At 46.3% G+C, this 14,486-nt stretch overlaps 1 protein-coding gene across 1 annotated transcript in view; it reads right to left on the bottom strand.

Moving 5' to 3' along the window:
- Window positions 1–14,486, bottom strand: part of LOC134571229 (sodium channel protein type 9 subunit alpha-like) — a 122,188-nt gene that overhangs the window by 38,240 nt on the left and 69,462 nt on the right. The gene's annotated exons all lie outside the window — the stretch shown is intronic.

Genomic DNA, 14,486 nt, shown 5'->3' with positions numbered 1-14,486 from the left:
TACAGAAATATATAAGAACACAATCAATAAAAAAACAAATCAGTCATATAATTACAAGATAAATACACAAATTTATTGAAAAAAAAATACACTATTTATGACATATTCACATTTTAAGAATAAAAAGAAACAGGCAGCGCTTAGTGGATGATCATACAAATATCAGAAAAATCTTCATATAAGACAACTATAGTGTCAAAGCACACAGGATTGTGCCTAAAACATGGAAATAACCTGATAAATAGTTAGTTGATCTCAGAAAGTCTTTAGGGATGTAGAAAGTTCTTTGTTGTGGCTGAAAATTTAGGACTGCAGTCTGATTTTTTTCTCTCAAAATCTACTCCATGGTGTATATGAAATGTCAATAATACACACACAAAAATAGGACCAAATAGTGTGATACTGTATAATCAAAATACTATTATTGAATAATTAGAAATACACTCACAAGTGTGGAGCAACCAATTAACTTGGATCAGCTTCTGACAATACAATCCTTGTCTAGGATGTACAATGGATAATAGATGATGGATCAAGAGGGATTCACAGCGAAAATGGTGGCTTACGGTAGATGTTCACGATGGTATTGGTTATTTAAAATATATAAAACTAGGTGCCCTGTACAGAAACAAATCCTGCCTAAGCCCTACAGTCAATGAAATGATTGTACAGCAAATGCTGATGCCAATCATTGATTATTGGGATGTAGTATATGCACCTGCACTGCAAACCCACCTTAATAAACTCAACACATTGTATAACTCGTTCTGCCGATTTGTGCTACAATGTAATTACATGACCCACCATTATGACATGCGAAAATAACTAAACTGGCTGTCACTGGAATCTAGACGCGCCCTTCATTTTTCCAGCCTTGTGTTTAAGAACTTTTCTGGGTAGTTCCCACCGTACCTGAGCACAATGCTCTTCCCAGCTGTTTCCACCTCCTATAGCCTTCGATCCAGTACTAGTACTTTATTTAGTCTACCTCAATACAAAAAGAAAGCAGCCTGATCATTCTTTTTCATTCAGAGCACCGCAATTATGGAACAACCTCCCGCACACTTTCAAATGTTCCCCAAGCCTAAAATCCTTTACGAGATCCAACTCTACATATCTCAAAACAGAATGCACCTGTCATGCTTGATTATATATTTCCTACCTGTTCTGTTAAATTTTGTATATATTGTGTATTAATATTGTTTTTGTATTTTATTGTACCCTAATGTATTAATGCAATGTTTTGTGGACCCAGGACAGACTTGAAAACGAGATAAATCTCAATGTATCCTTCCTGGTAAAATAGTTTATAAATAAATAAAAAAAAAAACACTCACAAACAGAGAGCTTTCCAATCAACTCTTAGTTATTCAACAGAAGTGGTACAAGTCACGCTCAAAGGATATAGTTGTTTGTTTTTCTTGTAAATTCCTTGTAAATAAAATAAAATGTTATGGTATATGCAATACAAACAAAAAGAAAAACAATAGTGTTCTCTGTGTGCAGCAATATATGTAAAGATTAGTGCAAGAAATGTACTTACCTTTTTCAGAGCACCAATATTCTCTATGAAGTCACTCTGGATTGTACAATCACCTCCTGGGATATACGTAGATGGCCAGGTGCAGTAGTACTAACAGTAATCCTCAATGTAAATCAGGTTGCCAAAATTAAATATAAATCAATATAACAGCAGGTCCAACAGTTCATGGTAAAAAAAAGCTAGTGCCAGAGGAGCATCTGGTCTGCTTCAGCAGGGCTGGAGCTGGATCTGAAGGACGGACAGCAAATTGTAAAGTAGGAGAAGAGGGGCAGTGTATTAATTTGAGGGAGGAGGCAGTGTATTAATTTGAAGGAGGTAGGGGGCAAGGTATTAATTTGAGGGAGGGAGGGGGCCAGTGTATTAATTTGAGGGAGGAAGGGGGCACTGTATTAATTTGAGGGAGGGTGCACTTTTAATTTGAGGGAGGGGGACAGTGTATTAATTTGAGGGAGGGAGGGGGGCAGTGTATTAATTTGAGGGAGGGATGGGGCCAGTGTATTAATTTGGGGAGGGGGGCAGTGTATTAATTTGGGGAGATGGGTAGTGTATTAATTTGAGGGGAGGAGGGGGCAAGTGTATTAATTTGAGGGGGGAGGGGGCAGTGTATTAATTTGAGGGGAGGCAGCTGCCAGTGTATTAATTTGAGGGGGTCAGTGCATTATTTGAGGGTGGGAGGGGGCACTGTATTAATTTAAGGGAGGGCGGGGCACTTGTTAATTAGGGGAGGGAGGGCAGTGTATTAATTCAAAGTAGGGAGCACTGTATTAATTTGAGGGTGGAAGGGATCACTATTAATTTGGGGGAGGGCACCAGTGTATTAATTTGAGGGAGGGAGGATGCCAGTGTGTTAAATTGGATGGAGGGCAGTGCAGAGTGGTGGTGGTGGTGGTGAGGAGGGAGGGGCGCAGTGTAATAATTTAAGAGATGAAAGGGGCAGTGTATTAAACTATTAAACTGGGGGAGGGGACCAGTGTGTTAAATTGGGGAGTGGTGGCAGTATATTAATGGGAGGGTGCAGTGCATTAATTTGGAGAAGTCAGGGGGCCATTGTATTAAATTGAGGAAGGGGACAGTGTATTTATTTGATGGAGGGAGGGGGCCAGTGTATTAAAGTGGTGGGGGGGGCAGTGTGTTAAATTGGGGAGAGGGCAGCATATTAAAGTATTGGGGTGGGAGTGGGGGTAGTTTATTCAATTAGAGTGGAGGTAGGAAGGGCAGTGTCTTAGATTGGGTCTGTATGGATGTGCTGAATGCTTCCATGGAGATGCTGTTTGGCTGTGCAGCTTTTTTCCACACATGCACAATAGCGTCCCAATGCTTTCCTATTGGAAAGCATTGGATTGGCAGAGATCATCAAGTTTGATGATCTCAGCCAAAGTGAAGAACACACTCATAAAACTTCAAAATAAACAAGATAACATAATTTGTTTTTTACAGCTGTGCAACAGCATACCTTCACCATTTTAGTCCCATTACCAAACATTTCTTAATATGTACAGAAAAACGGCAGGATAGGCTCGCTATAATGTGAACAGGCAGCAGTAAATCATCTATAAGGATTCCCAAACCTTGTGTAAGATACAGAAATGTGACAAAACAACAGGTGATAAACCGCGCCAAACAGAACTGAAAAAAAAATCACACGGGTATACTCAATCTTAACAACAACCCAATAATGAGTAATACATTATGTATATACATAATCTCTCTGGAGTAAAGTGATTTTGTATTTCGGTACCAAGAAAACCTCAAAATAAAACAGAAATATAACAAAAAATTGTGTAATATGTATTAAATGGTTTTACAGACAGTTAATTATATAGGTGTCTCACTCACACTTTTATGAGCTACTGAGAGCTCTGCTGTTTAGCGCTTTGACTGTACAATTCCCGTCTTGGGATATGTGTAGATCCCCAATTTTATCCAGTACGAATTTTGTCCAGTACGACTCCAGCATATTAAATAAAGCAGAGAGGGTCTAATAGTGCACTATGTTAAAATATATAAGGTGCACAGAAGCAAAGTATCCTACTTACACTTTGGAGAGCAATAAACGTGCTCTGTTGGTATAAAGCCTTGGTGGTATAATCCCCACCCGAGGATGTGCAAGAACCAGGATAGTTGTTCAGTAGCAAAACAACAAATTGAATATGATGTTAAAGACAATAAATTGTATATATATATATATATATATATATATATATAGTAGTTAAAAGTAATATTAAAAGTAAATAAAATACAAGAATAAAATATATAGATATAAAGAACTTCTCTAAGGTCACACTTTACACGTTTCTCCCAGCAGGGCTTCCTGAGAAGTGTTCGTACGTTTACACATGATTTATTACACATTATTGTGTTATTGTTAAGATTGAGTATACCCGTGTGATTTTTTTCAGTTCTATTTGGTGCGGTTTATCACCTGTTGTTTTGTCATATTTCTTAATATGTCAAGGTAATTGGACGGAAACGTTGGTAATATAAAAATGCATTTCTTAAAATAAATTAGCTCTTTTGTTTATTTTGAAGCCCTACAAGCGCGAGGACGCCCAGTGTCAGTTAGGCAACTTTTTTATACTGTACTTTTCTAAATAAACCTACATTTCTATGGAAACTCAAGGTTTTTTTGGTTTTTTTTTGTCCCACATAAACGTAAACCTTGTTTATTTGGCCCGTCTTAGCCTCTGAGTTTGACATGCTTGCATTAAAGGAAACGGAATAGGTAAAAAATATGCATACTCCCCCCCCCACCCATCTACTGTCACTAAATTCCTTTTCCCCTAACACGTGTAAAAATGAGCTATAGAAGCACCTGTTTTCATCTTTACTTTGATCAGATTTTCTTCTCCTTGTGTGATTACATGTAATTGATCCATTTGCTTTCTCCCTGCTTCCTATATTTCAGCCTGTCCTTGAGACTATCCAACAATGGCCCAGTTCCAGTGATTCTGTATGAGAATTGGGAGTTGCATGACCACAATACCTGCCCAAGAAGTACTCAACCTAAGTTACACTATAAATACAGCATTCAGACACTTGAACTTACATACCACAGCACATAGACACACACACATTTCCCCACCACTCTAGGTATCATATAGTGTCATATGTTTATTATAAAAACATATAAAAAGACAGACAAACTCATAAATACCTATAGAGCTTTGTGTTCTATCTATCTATCATTCTCTCTCTCTCTATCTTTCTATCTATCTGTGAGTAGTGAGGTTGACTGACAGGTACTGTCAGAGAAGGGGTTTAAAGTAGATAGTGGAGATGGCTGACAGGAACTGGAAGAGAAGGGGTTAACAGTGAGTAGGGAGGTTGGCTGACAGGTACTGGCTGGGAGGGTGTAAACAGTGCACAGTGAGGTTGCCTGACAGGGTCTGGCAAGGAAGGGGTCAACAGTGGGTAGTAAAGTTGGCTGACAGGAACTGACAGGGAAGGCGTTAACAGTGGGTAGTAAGATTGGCTGGCAGGGACGTGGTAAACAGTGGGTAGTGAGGATGGCTGGCAGTGATGGGGTTAACTGTGGGTAGTGGAATTGGCTCACATGCAAAGGGTTAACAGTGGGTAGGGAGGCTGGCTGACAGGGACTATCAGCGGTTAACAGTGTGTTGTGAAGTTGGCTGACAGGGAAGGGTTTAACAGTGGGTAGCAAGGTTGGCTGACAGTGGGTAGTGAGGTTGACTGACAGGGAAGAGGTTAACAGTGAGAATGAGGTTGGCTGACAGGGATTGGCAGAAAAGGGGTTAACAGTGGGAAGGGAGGTTGGTTGGCAAGGGCTGAAAGAGAATATATTACTTACATTACAGGGAGGTCAGGAGATGGCACACATGGGATCTAGCCTTGTCTCTGCAATGCAGTCTGTGCACATTCCTTATACTACATAAGACATGGCTCTATTTTCATTGGCTGTAAAACATTTCTTTCAGAGACTGGGAATCAGGAGCATGTGGAAATTTGAGAGGAGGGTGGCTAAAGAGACTGTGTTACACTGCTGACAACAGCAAAACATTTTACAGCACCGCAGGAAACCTACACAGAATTGAAAGAAAAAAAAACTAACCACAGGTATTTGATCTTATTAGATTTAAATTAAGCTTGCTTAGCTGCCGAGAGTGTCTATTTAAGCTCATTCTGTCTCATAATTATTTTGGTACCTGGAGAGAGAAATGAATTGGGTTTATAATCCATTCCGATTCCAGTTGTTTTTTCCATATAGTATTTTTTATTTCCTTAGTTTTCCCACAGAGTAGTTTTTCTACTCAAATTCACCTAATATTTACACCAAGTAAATATATTCAAATTAGTTATGAGCATAATCAAACCGCATAGGTAACAATCAATGTACTATCCTTAAATTTTTTTTTATTAATTTTCTTTCTTTTTATTTTACAAATATAAAGATATGGATAGAGAAATTAGATAAGTAAGTGGATGAGATGGTAGCAGGAACAGAAAGACAAGGGACATCATGAAAAGTTTTTTTTCTATTTGTTTTCTAAAATGTTTTAATTTCCATTCTACTTCATTGCATATACTAAAATTAATACTATTAGAATCCTCTATCATTTTATTATTATAATTCTTTCATTATTTATTGGTTATTTTTATTTTTTAATAAAGTTGTTTAACAATGACAAGCTTTTTCAATATACTCTTGAGATTAGAACATAAGTTAAAGTCAGCACATATATTGTCCAATCATTATTTCACATTTCTTTTTTTCTTTCCTAAAGGGTATTAATACTTTTTCGGCCTGTGTGGTCATATGACTACAAAAAGCATTTTGGACTATGTAGTCTGCTTCACTCATCTCCAGAGTCTTTTTTATAGTCAATCTATCTTTATTAAGAAGTTTTCAAGGGGTACAGAATATAAAAAAAATGGGGGGGGGGGGGGGAATACATGTAATTTCACGTTTTAAATTATGCAGGTTCAAATTCGACCATATTGAACAAGTAATTATGCAATCTCAATATGCAACATGTCACATTGTATGCAACTATGTATAATAAAACTTTTGTACAGCAGTCGTATGTGACCCTTTCCATTATCGCTCGACATTGCTATCTGGAGTTGGGACGTCCCAGCCGGGCAAGTCATACATCATTCCCCTAAATTTCCAGCTTGCCGGGCCCACTTCCCGTGTCTGGTCTCTCTCTCTGGGATAAGGTGTACAGTCAGAGTATGCATCGTGATTCCCTGTCTCCGGTCAGCAGGCGTATCTACCTTTTGTAAGCATGTCTCTTTGTCTTATGTGTGTGCTGGGATGAGCCCATTACCCCCCTAGTGATGTATGGAATCTGTATACCATTGCTAAGATATGGTGTTTGCGTGGGAAGTGAGCCCATTATCGTGGTGTAATGGAACATAACATACAGTCGGCAGCCGTCTCCAGTCCGTATTGGTGTTAATACCTCGACACATATATATATTGAAAAAGTGGTTCCATTACTCATGGGTTTGGAGAATACCTTTTTTACAAACTGTGGGGTTATTCTGGGCAAGTCAGGTCCTACTACCTCGCCTTCGGTCTCTGTCCTCTATCCACGGGGTGGGGATTTTGTTCCCGGGGTATGTGAGTCTATTTCAGTGCGTCCCAAGGGGTCGTAATTGTCAGGTGTTTGTATCCGTGGGTGTAGTCCTGCTTCTGATGGGTCACTGTCTATGTCTCGGGCGTCTAGTACCCTTGTGGTGCGGCACAAATATTGGTCTACCAAATATCTGCGGACCTAGGGGTCTAAGATCTCGACATGCCTCTCCGTTTCAGCCAGTGCGCCCTCGTCCAGCTGTGTGCGTTTGCCTTGCGCCTGAGTTATCTGCACAGCCGTAGTCATATGCATTGTGGAACATGTTGTGTGTGGAGCTAAGCTACGTGTATAATTGTTGGTTACCATAGTTCTGGTTAACCGTGGCGTATGTAGGTTTCTATGTACAAGAGTTGGGGTGGGAAAAAAGGGGGGGTTGGGAAGGGGGGGGGTTCTCCACTCGAGGTGATGGCGGGCAGGGTCACATCCCCGATTCTCCCCGTCCAGCCAGCCGAGCGCACCCGGGGTTCCCAATCCGTTCGGAGGGGCTTAATATCTCTTATTGTCGCTCGACCTATCTACACTGTACGCTGTAGGGTAACATTTACCTCGGCTACCTTCCAGATATGTACATTAACCAGGGTGTCCAGGTTTGAAGATAGCGTTCTGTGGTTCCATGTAGTGATGCTGTCAGCTGTTCCATCCCGCGGATCTCCTCCACTTTGGCCATCCATTCCTGTGCAGAAGGTACCGTCACTGTCCTCCATTTCATAGGGATGAGAGATTTAGCAGCGTTCAGCAGATGTTTAGTCAGCGATTTTTTGTACTTCGATATTGATACCGGCGTGTGGTGCAGGAGTATCGGTAGCGGTTGGAACGGTAGATCCGGGTCTATGATGTCCGTGATCCGCTGGTGTACCTGTTGCCAGTACGGGACTACGAGTCTGCAGGACCACCAGATGTGTAGGTCCATGCCGTCTTCTTCACCGCAGCGCCAGCAGGTCGCAGGGACCGATGGTATCATCCTGTGGATCCTTGCAGGGGTCCTGTACCAGTTGGTCAGTAGTTTAAAATTGAGCTCCTGCTGTTTGGAGCAGAGGGAGCTCTGGTGCGTTAAGACGTGGATTTTAGTCCATTGGGGGTCCGACAACAGCACACCCGTGCTCTCCTCCCAGCGCGTCACATGATTGAGGCGTATCGGTTGTTGTGATGACAGAAGCATTGCATAGAGGATCGAGATTCCTCTACAGAGATGTGCGCATTTCTTGCAGATTTGTTCAAATTCCGTGAGGGCTCTATGGAAAAGCCGCCTCCCCTGTTGGGCTAGGTAGTATGTTTTGGTTTGGAAGTACCTGAACCTATCTAGTCCCGTGGGGGTGCGTTCCGGCATCAGATCCTGGAGTTGTTTCAGCTCGTCCTCTCCACACCATTGTCGCATATACATCCACTCCGAGAGGCCGAAGGTCGCGATGTCCTGCGGTGATAGACCGCCCGCTAGTTCCGGATTATGCGTTATCGGCGTTAGTGGGCCTGGGGTGGTGGTAAGCGTGAGGGTGATCCTGATGCGATACCAGGTTCGTAGGTTCGCCCCAACGAGCGGGTGACCACGTAGGTGTACGCTCGCTAGGGGGTCCCCAAGCCAAACCGCAGCCGGTAGCGTTCCAGCCATCTGAGCCTTCTCCATTTGTATCCATCTCTTATCGGATTTGGGTACGTGCCAATCCACTATGCGTTGGAGGTGGGTTGCCCTGTAGTAGTCTAAGAGTGAGGGGAGCCCCACTCCCCCTCGGGCCTTGGGCAGGCGCAGGTGTTGCTTTTTCAGTCTGGGGGTCCTAGATTGCCACACAAACTTGGTGATGGCTGTGTCCATTGATTTGAAGAAAGTCTGAGGTATGCCTATGGGGATGGCCTGGAACAGGTACAGTAGTCGTGGCAGGAGGTTCATTTTTATTGCGTTCATCCGACCAAACCAGGAGACACATAGACCCGACCAGTGCATCATGTCCGCCCGTAGTCTGTGGATCATAGGTTCGAAGTTGTGGGCATACATCTGAGTCAGGTCGGTGGACAGCCAGATCCCCAGATACTTGATTTTAACGGGGCACCACTTGAATGCATATTGGGTCTTGAGATGAGTTGTCATTTCCTCTCCAGTTGTAACGGGTAGGGCCTCCGATTTATCAGTGTTCAACTTCATATTGGAGACCTGCCCGTATTCGTCAAAGGCCCTCAGGAGATTCGGTAGGGTGGCCAGGGGTTCGCTAACGAAGAATAACATATCATCCGCATATGCGGCTACCTTATGCTCCTGGCCTCCCAGGGTAAACCCCCTGATACCCCCATCCCGTCTGACCGCCCCCAGAAACGGCTCCAAGGAGAGGGCAAACAGGAGGGGGGACAGTGGGCACCCCTGTCTCGTACCGTTGTGGATCCGCACTGGGTCCGACAGAGCTCCATTAACCCGGATCCTAGCGGAAGGAATCGTATATAGCGACGCTATCCACGTTATGAGGTGGGGTCCAAAACCCATCGCTCGGAGAGTTGCCAACATGAAACGCCAATCCACCCGATCAAAGGCCTTCTCCGCGTCTGTGGAAAGGAGGAGGACCCTCAGCCTGGAGCGCCGTGCCGCATGGATGACATTTAGGGCCCGTGTGGTGTTGTCTCTCGCCTCCCGACCTGGAATGAACCCCACCTGGTCCGGGTGGACCAAAGCAGGCACCACTCCTTTCATTCAAGTCGCCAGGATTTTCGTGAATAGTTTTAAATCAGCATTCAGGAGCGAGATTGGCCGGTAACTTGCGCAATTAGTGGGGTCCTTACCCTCCTTATGGATTATCGCAATTGTTGCCGTAAGGGCATCTCTGGGTAGGGTTGCGCCGTCTAGTATGGAATTGAGGCCAATGAGAAGCTTGGGTAAGAGCACTTCTCCAAATTCTTTGAAGTAACGGAGCGGTAGACCGTCCGGCCCAGGAGCCTTATTCAGTTTAGAGCCCTTCAATGCCGCCTGAAGTTCCTCGAGAGTGATTGGCGCTTCCAGACTGTCTGCCACCTCTTCGCTTAAGGTTTCCGTGACGTGGCGTTGTAGGTAGCTACTTATGCGTTCCTCTTGCCGATGGTGGTCTCTATCCCCGTCCTTAGGTGGTAAGTTATACAGGTCACTGTAGAAGCTATGAAATGCGTCTGTGATCCTATCTGGGAGCTGAGTTACCCCATGGGTTCTATGCTGTATTTTCGTAATTTGGCACTTACGACGTTGCTTTTGTAGCATCCGGGCCAAGAGTCGATCGCATTTATTCGAGTATTCATAAAAGAAGCGCTGCGATTTGCGTATCGTAAATTGGAGTTTCTGTTGTAGGATGTCCCTCAGTGCGCCTCTGGCGTCTAGTAGTGCCTTGTAGTTCTCCTCTGATTGGGTGTTTTTATGTGCAGTTTCCAGGGCCGCGATCCGTGATGTCAGGTCCTCGATTCGCAGTCGCTGTTGCTTCTGTCTATGAGTACATATTCTGATCAGCTCTCCTCGGATCACACATTTATGAGTTTCCCATATTGTCAATGCTGGGATTTCCGGGGTTTCATTCTCCTCGAAGAATCTTGTCAGTGTCGAACGGAGCTCGGCTGTAACCAGGTCATCAGTAAGGATGGACTCGTTCATCCGCCACTGTCGCTCCCTAGGTCGGAATAGAGGGGATTTGATTGTCGCCGTTATTGGGGAGTGGTCCGACCATCCCATGGGCCGGATCTCAGCCGTTAGCAGCAGAGGCAGTACTTCTCTGGCAACGCAGATGTAGTCCAGTCTGCTATACGACTTATGGGCCGTTGAGTAGTAGGTGAAATCCCTCCCGTCCGGATGTAGGACCCTCCAGCTGTCCATGAGTCCCGAGTCCTGGAGCGCCCGACGGATCTCGTGGAGGTCCCGAGATGGGAGGGAGCTCGTACCCTTTGAGGTATCCATTCTCGGTTCCAGGGCGGCGTTCAAGTCGCCTGCTACAATAAGGAAACCTTCCCTGAACAGTTCAAGTTTGCGCAACGTTTTGCGAAGGAAACTAGACTGTCGGGCGTTTGGTGCATAGAGGCTAGCGAAGGTGTAGGTGTTGTCCGCAATCTTGCCCTTTATGAATAGATATCTCCCCATTTCGTCCGCTTTGGTTGCTGTGCATTCAAACGGAATCGTACTAGCAAACAGGATCGCTACCCCAGCCTTCTTGGCAGTGTGGTGATTAGCGAAGAATCCTACCGGGTATCTCGCGTCCTTCAGGCTTGGTCCATCTGGGCCTCGAAAGTGGGTCTCTTGGAGGAACGCCACAGACACCCGTTCTGTCCAAAGGGAGCGTAGGAGATGAGACCTACTTTCCGGGATGTTTAAGCCCCGGGTATTGCTCGACCAGACACGGAGGGGAGCGGGAGCGAACCCCGTCCCCACCATTCCCGGGGTGAGATTGGGGAGAAGGGAGGTCCGGGAGGGGGAGAGAGGGAAGGAATGTGATCTGCTCGATGCAGGTTCACAATGACTTGGCACCTGTGGTGGTGGTGTCATGCGGGGTCTCTATGTGGGTAGAGTCCTACTTGCACCCACCAGTGTTAGGGGGGTGCCCGTCAATGGGGTACGTAGCCCTTTAGGCTCTGGTACAGTGTTCAGTTTACGAGTATGGTATGTGTTTGCAGAGAACTCTTAGGTGTGATTAAGATACCTGTCTGCGGACTAAGAAATCCTACTACAAGGTATTAAGCCCTGTCTATCAGGGTGTAATTATCACTAGTGTCGTGTCCCTAGGGGTAGTGATCAATATCCCTCCCCCCTGGCCGAGGGAGCGTAAGTGACACGGGAGGCATGTGGTCCGTATAGGGCATTTTATAGTCGGATTTGTCGGATGATGGTGGGCGACTAACAGTGTCCCAGGGGCCGGGTCCACCCACCAGGTCGTCGTTTGGCTGGGGGGGGAGTACCCTCCGCCCGGGGTTGGTGAGGGGGACGGTCAGTGTATCTATTACTTGCTTTAGCAAACCCTGTCAGCCTGCCATCATAGTGTGGCCCGTCTCCCTTATCAGTATGTCCCCTGGCGAGGGTGGGGTGCATTTCCAGGTTGTCGCCTGGGGGGGGGTGTCAGGGTCAGCCATCGTCCGGGGATCCCACGGGGGCGACTTCCGGGTTATCCTAAGAGGTCAGGGCCTAGTTCGGTAACACATTCCCTCCTCCTACGTCACCTCCTCTCCCTAACCGTCCATGTGTGGTAGGGGGTCCTATAGACATCCAAAGACTGCTTAAGCGGGTGACTGGGCGGTTCTGCACGTTATACCAAAAACATTAAAACTAGCAACAACATTAGTAAACTTAGCTCCCCCCGCCCCCACCCCCTAGGACCCCGTGACCCTCTCTTTGCTCCCCCATAACATCCGATATAAGTAGAGGTCCTTATGCGGATAAATGACCCCAGTCAGCCAGGGAGGTGAGGGGACGCCCATCCTGTAATAAAGGTGGTCGGGGCAGCTGTCAGCTCTTCTCGTTCACACAGCCGTGTTTATCTATGTGAAGCCTGGGGGTCTATGCGTCTTACATGCCCCAATCCCTAGTCTCACAAAACATTGATTGTCCCCCCTCCCCCCTGCAGCCCCCCACCCAAAAGGCCAGCTCTGGGGATTGGAGCCACACAATACGGCTGCTGGCTACGGCCAGGGTTGTGGGGTACCGCCTGCCGACAAGGTCGCACCAAACTCAGACCCTTCCCCTGCATGCTATGCCTCTGCTTTGAGTCTCAGGGTTCGGCCTCACAGAACCCATCCCCCTCCCCAAGAGTCCAGCACAGAGTCCCCCAACCCCTTAATAATCCTCAGCATTCACCATTCACGGCAGGACCCCTTAATCCCCCAAATCACTGTAAGCACTCACCAGTCCCCATGTCCAGGTCAGGGTCCGACTACTTTACTCTTCAGGGCCCTCCGGGCCTCCTCTCCATTGTGGTTGCTCTATGCGGCCAGGCGCGATGTCGGGTGGTCTAACAGGAGCCAGCGGGTCTCTCCTGGTGGCAGCGGCTTCGTCGAGGATCCAGTTTCGAACCCTTACTTGAGGGAGGCCCAGCGTCCGTTGGAGTCTCGGGACATCTTCCGGCCAGCGGGCCGTAAGCCAAGCGTTGCCATGCCTCGCCTGCAGGCTAAAGGGGAACCCCCAGCGATATTGGATTCTTTTTTCCCTTAGTGCGTTCGTCACAGGACGGAGGGCTCTCCTGGCATCGAGCGTCAGGCTAGATAAGTCTTGGTATAGGGAAATTTCCGCTCCCTGGTAGTTAATGGCAGGGAGCGCTCTCGCGGCCGCCATTATATTATCTCGGAGTCCCGGCGTGGCTATGCAGCAGACCACGTCTCATGGGTTCCCATCTTGCCTTGCTGGACCCAGGGCTCTATGCGCCCGCTCAAAATGTATGGTGGCTGGGGCTTGTGTTCCCAAGATCTGCCGGAAGAGATCGGTCAGCGAGGTGTGAAGCGGTACATTACCCTCCTCAGGCAGGCCGCGAACCCTGATGTTATTGCGTCTGCTTCTGTTCTCTAGGTCCTCCACCTGCCTGCGGATGGCGAGGAGCATGTTACCTTGCCTTGTCACTGCTACTTCTGTGGCCCTGTGTTGGTCCTCGCTACCTTGTACCGCCGTCTCCATTTCGTCTATGCGGTGTTCTAGCGTGGTAAGGTCCGTGCGGAGGCCAGCCAGTTCCTCCCGAAGCGCTGTGCGCAGTTCCTGAACTATGGCTCCCTTGTCAGCTTTGGAGAGCATGTTAGCAGAGATCCAGGTAAGTTCTGTTCTGATGAGGGCAAAATCACCTGCCTGGGTGTCTCCCGTCTGCATTTCTCCTGTGCTCACTGAGCTTGGTGATGTGGGCGCCATCTTGGCCGCATGCTGCGGCTCCCTGGGATCCGACGGTGTTGCTACAAAATCGTCCATCGGACCTGTGTATCTCCTCGGGGAGTTGGTCCCCGATGTCTCCGGGGCTAGGTGCTTCTTTGTTCGGACCATTAGTACCCGTGTTAATGCTGTTTTTAAGCTTAATTTCGGCCAGGGGTGCGGAGCTGATTCACTGAGCGTCCTGCACCATGCTCGTCCAGGCCACGCCCCCTCCAGAGTCTTTTTTAGAGCCAACTTCCACCAACCCACATTTGGCAGATAATAGTACAGCTAATGCTGTAAATTATACTGCAGTACCAAATAGCCGCATTATTTAGATGCAAGGCATGCAGACCTGTGTAGTTCAAAATATTTTGTGTATAGTAAGCGAACACGTGATCGCAACTGAACGCATTACATTTCTAAATAATATATTTAAACAACATTTTTATGACACACCGACATGCAAAAAATAATAATACAATAACTTATATAAAAGGTCTTTTGTTATTTTTTAATTACTTTTTTTTTCAATTGT

The sequence above is a fragment of the Pelobates fuscus genome, chromosome 8, assembly GCF_036172605.1.
Source record: "Pelobates fuscus isolate aPelFus1 chromosome 8, aPelFus1.pri, whole genome shotgun sequence".
Taxonomy (NCBI): domain Eukaryota; kingdom Metazoa; phylum Chordata; class Amphibia; order Anura; family Pelobatidae; genus Pelobates; species Pelobates fuscus.
This window is presented reverse-complemented; position numbering and strand designations above follow the sequence as displayed.